The sequence below is a fragment of the Balaenoptera ricei genome, chromosome 1 (genome assembly GCF_028023285.1).
Source record: "Balaenoptera ricei isolate mBalRic1 chromosome 1, mBalRic1.hap2, whole genome shotgun sequence".
Taxonomy (NCBI): domain Eukaryota; kingdom Metazoa; phylum Chordata; class Mammalia; order Artiodactyla; family Balaenopteridae; genus Balaenoptera; species Balaenoptera ricei.
In genome coordinates, this window is record NC_082639.1 from 15,135,740 (window position 1) to 15,149,695 (window position 13,956).

Sequence of the window (13,956 nt, forward strand, 5' to 3'; positions counted from 1 at the left end):
CTTGAGGGCAGTGGCTTTTGTGGCACATTCCCTGATGGCTCCTAGAACAGTGCCTGGCAGAGTAAGTGAAAGGATGAATGAATGAACACCTACCCCCAAAACTAAGAAGTGACTTCAGCGTTTTTTGGTTTTTTTTTTTGATGAAGGACAATACGGTTTTATATAAAGCAAGGTCCCCATATGTGCTCAAGAGCTACTCCTAAAGGTAGCTTTCATTACTGAGCACCTCTGAGCAAACTCAGACCAGTCCCGGAAGTCATGAGGGTTACAGTTGCAAGGTGTGTGTGTGTTGGGGGGAGTGGGTGGGTGACAGGGTACAGGCTGAAATTAATCCCAGCAATATACAGTGAATAATTCCACTTTGAGCTAAACCTCCCACACACCCGGGGATGCCCCATGGCCTGAGGAACTTGGAATGCAAGTCTAGGTTGGGCTCAGATGTGATGGATGAGGAGGTGTTAACCTGGGAAAAGGGAGATGAGGGAGGAGGGACGGTCTAGAAGAGCACGTGCAAAGGCCCTGAGGCTGGAGGGAGCAGCATGCCTGAGCACAGAGGGCTGCTGATAAAGTGATCAGAGATGCAGCTGGAGGCCAGGTGTAGGTGGGGCCCAGACTGCAGGGCCTTATGGGCCGTGTTAAGGTTTTTGTTCTTTACGCTAAGAAAGTGGGAAGCCACAGAAGGCTTTTGAGCAGACGGTGGTACCAAGATGGGTCTGGCTGCCAAGTGGAGGGCGGCTGAGTGGCAAGTGGATAATATCCTCACCCCAGTCCCCTTCTACCCGTTGTAACACATGGCAGCGAGGCCACTGTTTCATCTGTAGCCCCAGTTTAAAACGTATGGCAATGTTTACAAAACCTTCAGGTCATAAAGGACAGAGTGACGATAAACCACCTAATGACATTTTTCAGGTCCCACATGTGTGGGCCCAGGAGCCTGATCCAGCCACTTGTAGCCTGGTGGTACCAGTGCAGGGAGAGATGGTTTCAGGCTCGTGAGAAATTCTCCAGGCTCTGACCCTGATGTACCTCCCCGCCACCCCAACCAGGCCAACACTTGTCTTGTTGACCGCTTGTACCTCCAGCGTCTCAACAGTGCTCATGCTGGTACATGCTGAGCTATGGCAACCTATGCAGTCAACTGTGCCCATCCAACCACTCCTAGGCCTTGGGCTTAAAAACTGAAGAGGCTCCCAGAGTGGCAGCTCTACACAGGGCTGTTTGTGGCTTTGGCCTCTTTCATCCCCATGACAACCTTGGGGACAGGTATTTTACAGATGAGGAAACTGAGGCACAGGTCACTTAGCTTGTTCAAGATGACTCAGGAAGCTGCAAAGTTAGCCACATCTGTCTGATGCAGTACATGTGGCGGCAAGGGTTCTAAAGGTTGAAATGCTGACAGTGACATGAGCATTCTATTTCCCGAGAGAGCCGAGCAGGGAGCCTCAGGCTCCTCGCCTCGAACTCAGCCACCCTCCCTCTGCCTCATGTACTTCTTTACTGAGAGCACTCACAGCTTATCAACAGGGTCACTAGGGTCTCTAAATAAACATGCTCTAAATAAATACTACCCCCTTGCTTATGCCTGATTTGGCAAGGCCTCTGATATGGCCACACTCTGACCCTGCTTTACCATTTCTGAAGCATTCTGGCATAGCATCATCAACGCTATGAAGTATTATGACCCCCATTCTATGATAAGAAAACAGGCCCAGAGAGGTAGAATGACATATCCAAGATCACACAGCTAGGTTTCCAGGCTCTGAGGTCAGTTTAGGGCTTCCTTTGGCCCACTCTCTACCCACCTAGGCCCTCTCCTCCGAATCCCTGGGCGGTGGGTCAGGGGAGCTCAGGCTGACAGAGCACCTCAAACCAGGCCCAGGAGGGCTGGAGGCTCAGAGGGCTGGAGGCTGTGAGGTTTGATCTCTCTCCGCCCTCTTCTCAGACTTCATGGTAGAAAAGATTCCATCGGTCCCTCCTCTCCGCCCAGCCCTTCCCCGCCTTCCACCCTCTGGAATGTACTCCCCTCCACCCCCCGCCCCCAGGGCACCACTTGTCTTGTTGACTGCTGTTTCCTCAATGCCTAAACAGTGCACACACTGGCACACGGCAGGTGTTCAATAAATATTTGCTGGATGCCCCCAAAGCTTAGAGAGTTTCATGTTTCTGCCCTGAAATGAACACCGAGTTAGGGAAAAGAGAACTGTTGACTCCTACTCCATGTTAGGCAGTAGTGTCTAGACCAAGGCCCCCAGTCTAGCCCAGCTGTGGTCCCGACTCCCTGTGCCAGGCCGAGCAGGGCAGAGAGGGGGCACTGTGCTGGCCTCCTCTGTGCCAGGCACTGGGCCAGGCTCTGGAGTTGGGGAACCCAGGTTCTTATCGTGCCCTCCTTCCCAGCGGTGTGGTCTTGGGGAAATTCCCTCATCTCTCTGAGCCTCAGCTTACCCAGGTGTAAAATCCACTCCAAAGTTAGTAGCAGTAATTCATCCTCCTCTAACAGCAGGGGTCAGGATGAGGCGACCTGGGCTCCCTGTGACACTGGGGCCGGGGCTTTTCTGCAGAGGTTATGCCCAACCTCCCCCTCCCCTGCCCCCCGGGGAATTCTCAGTTTAGGTGTCTCCTGTGAGCTCAGAGGTCTGGAGGGGCAAGGAGAGGGGGGTGAGGGGCGCTGGAGGGGCCGCGTGAGCCAAGTGGAAGACCAGTGACCCCGGGTGACCTTGGGCAAGTCCCTTCCCCTCCCTGGCCCGGACCAGCGTCCGCATTTATCAAGGGAGGCAGGGGACGCCTGAGTGCTGCGCCCGGCCTCAGTTTCCCCATCTGCTGCCCGGGCGTGTGGTTCCTACGTGCACTTCCGGCTTGGAAGGAAAACAAGCAACCACCCGGAGGCCTTGACTCCGGGGAGGTCGGCGCGGAGGGCGGGGCGGGGGCAAAGAGTCCGCGGGCCGAGCCAGGCGGGGCGGGGGCTCCTCGCGCGCAGCCGGCGCGGTGGCGGCGGGGAGCGGACCTCTTACCTGGAGGTGGCGGCGAAGGCGGCGGCGAAGGCGACGGCGAAGACGGCCCGGCTGCCCCGGCCCCGCCCCTCCCTCCCTTCCTCCCTCCCTCCCCCCGCGCGGGTCCCGACTGGTCCTGCCGCCGCGCCGCCCGCCCCGTGCGCGCCTGGTCCTTCCGGGCTCCGGGCTCCGAAATGCACGTCTCAAGTCGCTCGCCCCGCCGCCACCCCGCCAGAGGGTGCCGGCTTCAGGAAGTGACGGGCCAGCCCGGCGCGAAACTCGGTTTGTGGGTCTGTTCGCCTTCGGGGAAGCCATAGGGCCGCGGGGTTCGGCTCTGCGGAAACTGCTTGCCAGGGGCTCGGTCGTCAAAAGTAAATCAGGTGCAATCAAAGAACCAGGCACAGAAGCAGTCTTCCCGCGTGTGTATACAGCACTTGGAAGTTTAGTGAGTGATGAGATATCCATGCTTTCCCTGAGTTTTCTTTCAGTTTCTTTAACGCCAAGTTTGGTTTGGTCTGGTCTCAGGGCCTTTGCGTTTGAGGTTCCCGTGCCTGGCCCTTGTGGCCCCAGCTCTCCACTCCGGTGTCCACTCAGGGTGGCATCTGTGAGTCTTCCCTGACCACCCAGCATGTTCAGTCAGAGAACAAATACTTCCTGAGCACCTACTATGTGCCAGGTACTGTTCTAAGTGCTGGGGAATCCCACTCCAGACTCCCAGTCCTGTTCTGTGTCGATCGCAGTACTTCTCGCTCAGTGGAATTGTTTGGTTTATCTTCCTGTTGGCAGTTCATTGCCTGCCATCCCCACTAGAATTTAAAAGCCTGGAGAGCCCTCTGCTGTGTGCCCAGCCCCGGAGACTGTGCCTGGCACTTGATAGGTGCTCAGAATCATATGATGAATGCATGAATGGATCTCATTCCTCTAGCAATCCTGTGAATCTCATCACACCTGTTCTACACGAAAGGAAACTGAGGCTCAGGTCGAGGCTGTGCAGAAGCCACAGAACTAATGATGAGTGCCAGAGCTGGAGTGTGAATCACTGTGGCCACAAGGTTGTTATTCTTTCTCCAGGTGAAAACAGCCCAGTACCGTGAACAGAAAAGGCACTGGCCAGGGTCAGAGACCAGCTTCCAGTGCAAAGTCTGTGACTCATGCTTCTTGTGGAATGCTCTAGGCCTCTGTCTCCTCGTCTCCCCACTGGCCACTCAGGACCAAGAACAGCAGCTCTACCTACCTACAAGGCCATTGTGAGGGTCAAATGGGTTAATAGCGTGCACCCTTCAGGGGCATAGGGGGTATATCTGAGCACGTGGGCCGTGTCAATTGCAGTATTAATAACCACATGGAAGTGGACGCCAGCAGAAAACCTCCAGCCATCCCTCCTTTGCTCAGTGTCTGGTGGCCCTTTCCAGCCAGATTGGCTTTGTGGGAACAGGCACCACTTTGCACAACAGCCTTGCCCTGTCTCTAGTTCGAGAGAGATCCTGTGTTAAACACTCTTGACTCCAGACTTTGGATCCGTTACAGCCCTGCCCAGTGCCCATCCCTCACCCCAGTCCCTGCCACTGAACAGCACACGGGAGCTAATCTGGAATCAAGGCTACTGGAAGGAAAGGTGGAGAAAGTATATTTACCCCTCTGGTGTATGCCTTTGAGATTTTTGAGGTTTGGTGTTGGACACTGAAGAATTTACTCTCCTCCTCTGTAAAATGAGGATAATTATGACCCCTTCAAGTGCTGTCATGAGGATGAAACGAGGACGTGCAGGTAAAGTGCTTTGAATGGTGTCTGGCACACAGGACATGCTCATTAAAATTAGCTGCTCTCATTCTTGGTAAGAGATACTTCTGCTAAGAGGTCTTCTATCAGCTCCTCTGGAAGGAATGGTTAGGGGTTTGTGCTGGAAGGAAAAGCCTTTTCATCACCATTAACTAATTCAACCAGAATTTACTGAGTAACTGGTGAGGTTCTAGGCATCGCAGATACAGCAAGGAAAGAACCAGTGTTTCCAGTAAAGTCACGGAGCTTACAGTCTAGTTTGTGAGGGAGGGGAGATGTACAATAACCAAACAGATAGATAATCCATCAGTGTAAGTGTTACAAAGTAAAGCAAGGTGAGGGGAGCCTGGGGGAGAGGGTGCGGTGGTCAGGGAGGCTTGCTGGTATCTGGCATAGACAGAGCATCCCAGGTGTTACTGACCAGGGTTCTCAGCCTCCTTAATCAATAGAAATTGATAAGAGGCCAGACAAGAAATTCAGGCAAGGCTTTATTGGGGTTCCTGCTGCAACAGGGGGGAGCGAGAACAAGCAACAGGTTCCCTTGCTCGATCCCTGAGCGGGGTGGTGAGCTGGTTCCTTTCGTGGGGTAAAGGTAGGGGCGGGTCCAGGGGTCAGGCCAGACGGGTGACTTAGGTGGTCTGCCCACCCCTTTGGTGGTGTTGAGTGCAGGGGGCATGGACGGTACCCTGCTTTTGCTCCCGGCTCTTCAGAAGTGGCGGTTGAGCTTTTTGTATCTTGTTGTCAAGAATTTGCCCCAACTGCACATGCATGCAGTTATTTTTAGTCCCTTATAGTTTCTTTATATTTTGTTGCTCCAAGAGCCGTTTGTCCAGGTGCAAACACTGCAGCAAAGGGTCCCAGGTCCCAGGTCCCAGCCTGTCTCACAGGCAGCCAGCAACTGCAAAGCTATGGAGAGGAGGAAGGTGGTTGACACTTTCAAGGAAAAGGCTGGAGTGGAGAGAGCTGGGGGAGAGGAATAGATGAGCTTAGAGAGGCAATGAGGGCCATGTCACTGTGAGCTTTATAAAAAGGCTGATGCTTGGGCCTAGGGTTGCGAGGCTTAGCAAATGAAAATACAGGATACCCAGTGACATTGGAATTTCAGATACACAAGAAATAAATACTTTTTTAGTACAAGTATGTCCCACTATTTCCCAGGACATACTTATACTAAAAAGTTATTCATTGGGTATCTGAAATTTCAATGTAACTGGGTGTCCTCTGTTTCTTCTGGCAACCCTACTTGGGCCCCACCCCTAGAGATTCTGATTCTGTTGGTCTGGGGTCAGGCCAGGCCTAGTTATTGTTCACAAGCTCACCAGGTATTTCTAACGTGTGCCCAGGAGCCACTGATGTAAGACCTTGTTTATGGATTTTATTCTGTATGAAATGGAGAGTTGTATAGGGTTTGGGGCAGCGATGTGACATATTTTCACCTTTTCAAAGGATCCCACTGGCTCCTGGTGGTGGACTAATGGATAAGAGTGGGCACAGGTGACTGCTTCGGAAGCTGTTTCAACAGTCCAGGTCGGGGAAGGGGCCTGTATTTGTTGAGTGCCTACTATGGGCTAGGCACAATAAAAGTATATCATGGAGGCATAGGTTCCTGGGTCCTGCCCCACACCAATCCAGTTTAGAATTTCTCAGGGGTGTGGAAGCCTAGAAGTTTATATTTTTAACAAGTTCCCCTGGTGATTCTGGTGTTCAATCAGGTTTAGAACAACCAATTGATTGGATGTGATTCTCCCAGAAATTACAGAAATAACCATGAATATTGTTCAGGGACCATTATCCTTGTGGCTGGTTCTTCATGTCCCATACATACTTTATATCATTTAATCCTATGCAGTTTGTGCTATTATTAGCCCCACTTCACAGAGGAAAGAACTGAGGCTCAGTGGGGTTAAATAACTTGGACAGGGTCACCGAGCTACAAGAGGGCAGAGCCAGGATTTAATCCCAGATCTGGTTGATTCTGCTATCCTGCCATCCCATAGGCTCAAACATCAGTACAGGTTCAAAGATACTTAGATGAGTTTTGGATGATGGCTCCCCGAAAGAAGGAGGTTCCTTTGCTATGCTCCATTGATGTCTGTCCTTCCAGGATGTGAGTGGGGGCTGGCCTGGCACGAGTCTTTGTTGAATGGTACTGAATTCTGGGGGTGACGTCACTGAAAGCAACCCCACATCCCTTCCCATAGAATATCCTTATGATGCCGTTGTGCTGAACTTGAGGCTGAATGACGCAGAAGATCGTTTATGGTCGCTTCTTTCATAATGACAAGTAAACAGGGCTACCATGGGGAGGGACTGGACACAACCACAGAGGAAGGTCAGGGTGGAGGGCGCTGTGGATGGTTTCTGGTTACTATGGATATTGTTACATTGCTGAGCAGTTTCTTGTTTGTTCTAAGGTGTCTTTGACCCAAAGAACTAAACGTCTTTCTGTTAATGGGACTATCAACTAGAATTGGCCAATCTTATGTGGCAGCCATTTAGGGTCAAAGACACTTGGATTAGTATTTTCCCCCATTGTTCTTGTCTGTTAGGTAATAATTTTGTAGTCTTCTGTCTTATCTCTTACACAGAAGTTTGAGTGATGACCCTCTACCTGCTTCTCATCTAAGAATGCTTTGCACTTACTCCTGATCTGATCTGCACTGATACGGATCTCAGTGCATGAGACCCATATCACTGGTGGTACACAAGCTATCTTCAGCTGGTACATGAACTTGCATTAAATCACCTTGAATCATGCATGAGAAAGTTATCCCCTTTAATCCTTATTCTATTGAGAACACAGTTTGATGCTATTGAATCTTTTTTTTTGTTGCAGTACAATTTTTATTTGTTTCTGATAAACTAATAATCAAGGCCATTAATTAAACTCATATTTAAACCATTTTTCTTTGTGACTTACAGGTTCACAAACACAAAAAGTATATATATTTCTTTTTTTAAAAACAACTTTATTGAGATATCTTTGACTTATAAAATTATATATATTTGAGGTATACAATTTGAATTTTTGATAGTATATGTATACCTTGTAAAAGATCATCCCAGTCAAGCTAAATAACTTAATCCATCACGTGTACGTAGTTACCATTTGTGTGTATGTGTGTGTGTGTGTGTGTGTGTGCGCGCGCACGCGCTCATGTTGAGAAGATTTGCTTTAAGATCTATCCTCTTAGCAAATTTCAAGTATACAATATAGTATTGCTACCTATGGTCACCATGCTGTATATTAGATTTCCAGAACTCATAGTCATTCATCTTGCATAACTGAGACTTTGTACCCTTTGACCAACATGTCCTCATATCTCCCTTCTCTCTCCACCCAAACCCTGGCAACTACCATTCTACGCTCTGCCTCTGTGAGTTTGACTATTTTAGATTACACACATAAGTGAGATCATACAGTATTTGTCTTTCTGTGTCTGGCGTATTTCACTGAGCACAAGGTTCTCCAAGTTCATCCACGTTGTTGCAAGTGAGGCAATTTCCTTCTTTTTTTAAGGCTGAATAGTATGCCATTGTACTCCTATAACATTTGCTAATCTTCCTTTTTAACGAAGGGAGAACGGGCCTCAGCTCAGAGTCTTCGATTCTCCAAAATACTGAGTTAAGATTTAAACATCCTGTTATTTATTTATTTAATAACCTTTTTATTTTGGAAGAATTTTAGATTGACAGAAAAGTTCCAAAGACAGTACAGAATTCTTACCTAAGAATCATATAATGCTTCACTTTGTTTCCCCAATGTTAACATCTTACATAACCATGGTACATGTTTCAGGACTGAGAAACCAATGTTGTAATAGGGAAGAACAAATCTGACTCTGTATTGGATCTGTTTCTTTTACTTTAAGCTTTGTATTCTATTGCTTTTGCTACAAGTTAAGAATGTTGCCTATAGCTTGAAATCCACAGGATAGCCCATTCTGGAGGCTCTGACCTTTAAAGGTCTAACACTTTTCCATTCATATAGAGATAAAAAGTTGCAGAGCAGAGAATAACATTTGCCTTGTTGGAGGTTTTCAGAAACATCGTGATCTATCCTATGTGGACAGCTGCAAGAATAAAGGATTCTGACACCAAGAAGTTTGCAGCAACTAGACACACCCCCTCCCCTTTTAGTATAAAAGAAGCCTGAATTCTACCTCCGGTAAATGGTTCTTTGGGACACGAGTCCACCATCTTCTCGGTTTGCTGGCTTTCCGAATAAAATCACTATTCCTTGCCCCAACAACTTGTCTCTCAATTTATCGGCCTGTTGTGCTGTGAGCAGTACGAACTTGGACTTGGTAACAACATTGGTACATTACTGTTAACTAAAGTATAGACTTTATTCATTGGTTTTTCTACTAATGTCCTTTTACAGTCCCAGAAACCCATCTGGGATACCACAATGCACTTAGTGGTTTTTTTTTTTTTAATTTAATTTACTTTTGGCTGCATTGGGTCTTGGTTGCTGTGCGTGGGATTTCTCTAGTTGTGACGAGTGGGAACTACTCTTCACTGTGGTGTGCGGGCTTCTCATTGCTTCTCTTATTGAGGAGCACGGGCTCTAGGCACACGGGCTCAGTAGTTGTGGCTCACGGGCTTAGTTGCTCCACGGCATGTGGGATCTTCCCAGACCAGGGCTCGAACCTGTGTTCCCTGCATTGGCAGGTGGTTTCTTAACCACTGTACCACCAGGGAAGTCCCCAAAAATCTTTTTATTACTTTCTGCAACAGCAAATTGCCTTGGTTTTTTATTTATGATAGAGACATCATTTTAAAACATTAAGCAAAATGAGATTATTTTTTTAAAAAAGTAATAGTAAAAGTAACATGCAGATGTAGCAAAAAATTCTCAATTTCCTCTGGGTTGACTTCACCCATGGGAAAAACCTCCCCATAGGCTGGCAAGATGGCCAGATTGGTTTCTCTCACTAGTCATTAGAATGTATGTTTCTGGGAATTCCCTGGTGGTCCAGTGGTTAGACTCTGCGCTTCCACTGCCAGGGGCCTGGGTTTGATCCCTGGTCGGGGAACTAAGATCCTGCATGCCATGCAGAGCGGCCAAAAAAAAAAAAAGAATGCATGTTTCCGTTAGGATGGCTGGCCACTGTTGTATCAAACGCTTCCCAATGTGTGGCCAAAATCGTAATGACACTGATGATTTATGGAACATAAAATCCAGAGGTAGATGGTTCCAGAGTTGGCCCCAAAGCTCAAAGACCTAAGCTCTTTCCATCTTTCATCATCCTCAGCATGTTGGCTGTTGCCCTTCACTGTGTCATGCTGTGGCCCAAATGGCTCCCTCAGTGTCAAGCATTCTTAAGCAGTTGTGTTCAAAAGCGGAAAAGAGGAAAAGGGAGCTCTCCTCATGAACCTTTCCTCATGGTTTCTCTCCCATGGTCAAGGTGGAAACGATTTCCCAGAAGCCCCTTTGCTGGGATCACATGTCTGGATCACGTGATCACCCGTGGTTGCAAGGGAGTCTGGGAAAGCAAGGAATCTGGCAAAGGGGATTGGCTCAGGCCAGTCCTAACATTTGCAGAGCTCAGGGCAAGAACACAAAATGATAAAAAAAAAAACATGTCCTAACCTTCCAACCAGACAGACACACCTTCAAACCACATGGAATATCAGGTGTGAATTTAGAAATCCTTCAGCTCCTCAGAGTTCCACGCCATGATGTGGCTCCTGGTTTACTGCCCATCTTCCTTCTCTTCCCAGCACCAATTCCATCCCGCACCACATGAGGTCTCCCACACAGGTGTGTGGACACTCCAGCCCATGCATCCAAGCTCTGAATATCCCTCCTGCAAACAGCTGCCACTTGGCCACTCCTCAAACCTAGGAATGTGTGTAGTGGCTGCATCCTTAGGAGAATGGGTCGGGGAGAGGTTCACTCCTGCAGGCTGGAAGTGGATTTGGGGCAGTTTGGACAGGGAGTATTGGGGTACCAGGTACCCAGAGTGTGGGCTTAGGTGGGCACATCCTCTTGGCCTCGTAGGCTCCTCTCTCCATCAGGATGGAAGAGGCCAGAGGGGGGCCCTCTAAAGGATGGGGCCCAGAGCAGAGACTGCTCTTGCCGGTATTGATGGGGCACATTGCTGCACAGACAAAATCAGGTTTCTCTGAAGGAGAAGGTGGAATGGCGTTTGAGCAGGCGGCCCTTAGTGTCCCAGTGTGAGCTCAGTGGGGCCAGGGGTCTTATGTTTTATTGACCCTCATCTCCTTAGGACCTAACCTAATGCCTAGTGTATGGTAGGTGTTTAATACATGCTTACTGATTGAATAAGTGAGTGAATGAATGAATATCTGTGTTAGTATCACTTGAAATTGTCCTGCATCCCCTCCCACAGGGATGGATGCTGTTGGAGGCCAAGTCCCAAGGAAGTTTATCTGGGGTCTGTAGCAGAGCAAACCCCAGCACTCTGGACACCGTTCCCGCTGCACCCCGACTCCCTACCATGCTCACCTCCGGTGGACAGCCGCAGGGTCTGCCAGCAAGGGTCTGCTGTTGCTATTTCAGAGTTTCAGTGCCGCTGGATAACTCTGAGCACTTCCATGGTAAGCCCTTCATGTGCCGTAGTGGACCCCACAGCCTGGTACACCGGACCCTCTGCCGCCAGGCCCAGCTTTCTCCCCTGTTCCTGACAAACTCCTGACCTAGACAGGCCCACTCTCTGCCCCTGAATATACTCTGTATTTTCCAACTTCCATGCTTTTCTCACACTATTCCTGCAATACCCTCATTCACCCCATTCTTTCTGTCTGTTCAAATCAAACCTTTCCTTCAAGACCCAGCCAGTTCCCACATCCTTCCCGAGGCTTGCCCTGGCCACCAAAACCCCCTTCCTTATGTCTTCCCTAGGAGTTCACATATGCCATGTCCTGCCCTGGGGCACTCTTCCATTTAACATTCAACAGAGGTTGTAGACCTCACAGAGCATCGAGTCTTAGGGGAGGGGATGAGGAGGTACCGGAATCCTCTGGGTAGCTAGCTTATTTATTTATTTATTTTTAAAATTTTATTTTATTTATATATGTTTGGCTGCGTTGGGTCTTTGTTGCTGTGCGCGGACTTTTCTCTAGTTGCTGCAAGTGGGGGCTACTCTTCGTTGACGTGCGGGGGCTTCTCATTGCGGTGGCTTCCCTTGCTGCGGAGCACGGGCTCTAGATGCCCGGGCTTCAGTAGCTGTGATGCGTGGGCTTGGTAGTTGTGGTGCGTGGGCTCTAGAGCATAGGCTCAGTAGTTGTGGTGAACAGGCTTAGTTGCTCCGCGGCATGTGGGATCTTCCTGGACCAGGGCTTGAACCCATGTACCCTGCATTGGCAGGTGGATTCTTAACCATGACGCCATCAGGGAAGCCCTAGCTAGCTTATTTAAAAGAGGGATATTGAAGGATATGACAGGTGGCCTCGGGGACAGACAGGACAAGACTGGCAAATAGCCAGTCCTCACTGAGACTGGCGATTTGGGATATCAGGACCTGAGGCTTTTCTCTTTGCCTCTCAGAGGACACGTGCCCCCTCTTGTCTGCCTCTGTATCAGCTTCATTCATCACTCACATCCAGCTCTCTATTGTACTTTGACATAAATCTGGCTCTGGATTGGCTATCTTAGCTTTCCCTCTATATGACTTCATAACTCAAGCACCCACAAGTGATTGAGTGCTCCTTTGCCTGGAAGTGAAACAACATGGTCAGAAGGGTTTAACCAAAGAAAAAGAATTTGTTGACCCATGTAACTATTGAGAAGTTCAGAGGAAAGTCAGGTTTCAGGTGTGGCCAGATCTACGTACTCAAATAATATGATTAGGAACCTCTCTCTACCACTGGGCTCAGCTTTGCTCTGGGTTGGCTTCACCCATAGAAAAATCCTTCCCTTGGTGGGGCAAGATGGTAACCGGAAAGTCCAAACATTCTACCAGCCTAGCAACTGTGGCAGAGAAAATACTTCCTCCAGGTAGCTCCAGTAATATTCCTGGGTAGAGCTGTCATTGGCTTAGCTTTGAACCAGACCCTGTGGCCAGGGGACATGATGCTTTGATTGGCAGGTTTGGGACACATGCTCTACCCATAAAAGACGAATATGGTATTGTTACTATCAGAACCCACTTGGACTGAGATTGGGTGGGGAGGAGGCAGACCTCTCAAAGAGAGACCCAGTCAAGTTGGAGTTCATCTCTAATTAGCTGTGGCGGGGTGGGGATTGGCTCACACCTGCTGCTCTCTCAACACCTCTCGTTCTTCTGCAAATAGCATTCTCCTTTGTTTGAGGTCCTTCTTCTTCCTAATCACAAGATTCTCTTGGGGCTGCTAGTCACAGCCCTGCGGGTCACAAAGGAGGGCATGTGACCCAAGATGACCAATCAGAGTCCTTCCTTGGGATTTTTCGTCATTTAATCAAAGGAAGAACGTCTGCTCCTTTCTTTCTGGAGGTGAAGCTAGGAAGACATGAGTAGGAGCTGGCCAAGTTTCCAATCTCATGGACAAAGCTGGTCGGTGAGAACAAGACTCAAATGCAGAGAGAACAGGAGATGGAAATGGAGAGGAACAGTCTGAATGAAACCCCATACCTTAGTTTCATCGTTGCCAAGGCCCAACAGGAAACTGCCTTTGCCACCATTTGGTTAAATGAGCCAATACATTCATCTTTTTGCCTAACTTGGGCAGCTAGTGTTTCTTGGGCACATCCTGTGTGCCGGTACACTGTGCTAAATGGTCTCTACAGGTGATCTTATTTGATGCTCATAACTCCATCATTGTTTCCCCATTTTATAGGTGTGAGAACGGGGATTAGGGAGTTTGAGAGACTCATTCATACAGCCAGTAAGTAGCAGAGTCAGGATTCAAACCAGACAAAACCGTCTGCAGAGCAACCCACAAAGCTCTAAAACCCTGGGTGAACTGGTTGTGGATGGGGCAGGCATCCGAATGCGGGATTAGCGCTGGGTACTGGCCTCAGGCCCAGCCTTTGCCCTCAAGCTGCTTAGACTCTATAGCATTGTTAAGTTAGGTTTAAAGTTTTATTTTTTCACTATGAAATATGTACAGAAAAGCACGTCCAAGATGTAGGCACTGTTTATAAATAATTAGAAAATAAGTCTCATCTGTGTAACTATCGCCTAAGTCAAGAAATAGAACATGAGCAGCATTCCAGAGCCCTACTGGCTGCCTCTCCCCAGGG

General features: G+C 48.8%; 1 protein-coding gene across 6 annotated transcripts in view; it reads right to left on the minus strand.

Moving 5' to 3' along the window:
• The window catches only part of TMCO4 (transmembrane and coiled-coil domains 4), a 93,419-nt gene extending 90,332 nt beyond the window's left edge, over positions 1–3,087 (minus strand). For 5 of the 6 annotated variants that reach the window (XM_059915200.1, XM_059915217.1, XM_059915198.1 and 2 more), the window contains exon 1: positions 3,009–3,087. The gene's annotated coding sequence lies outside the window, so the exon portion shown is untranslated. The remainder of the gene's footprint in view (positions 1–3,008) is intronic. The other variant, XM_059915210.1, reaches the window with a different exon arrangement.
• Positions 3,088–13,956: the final 10,869 nt, after the last annotated feature.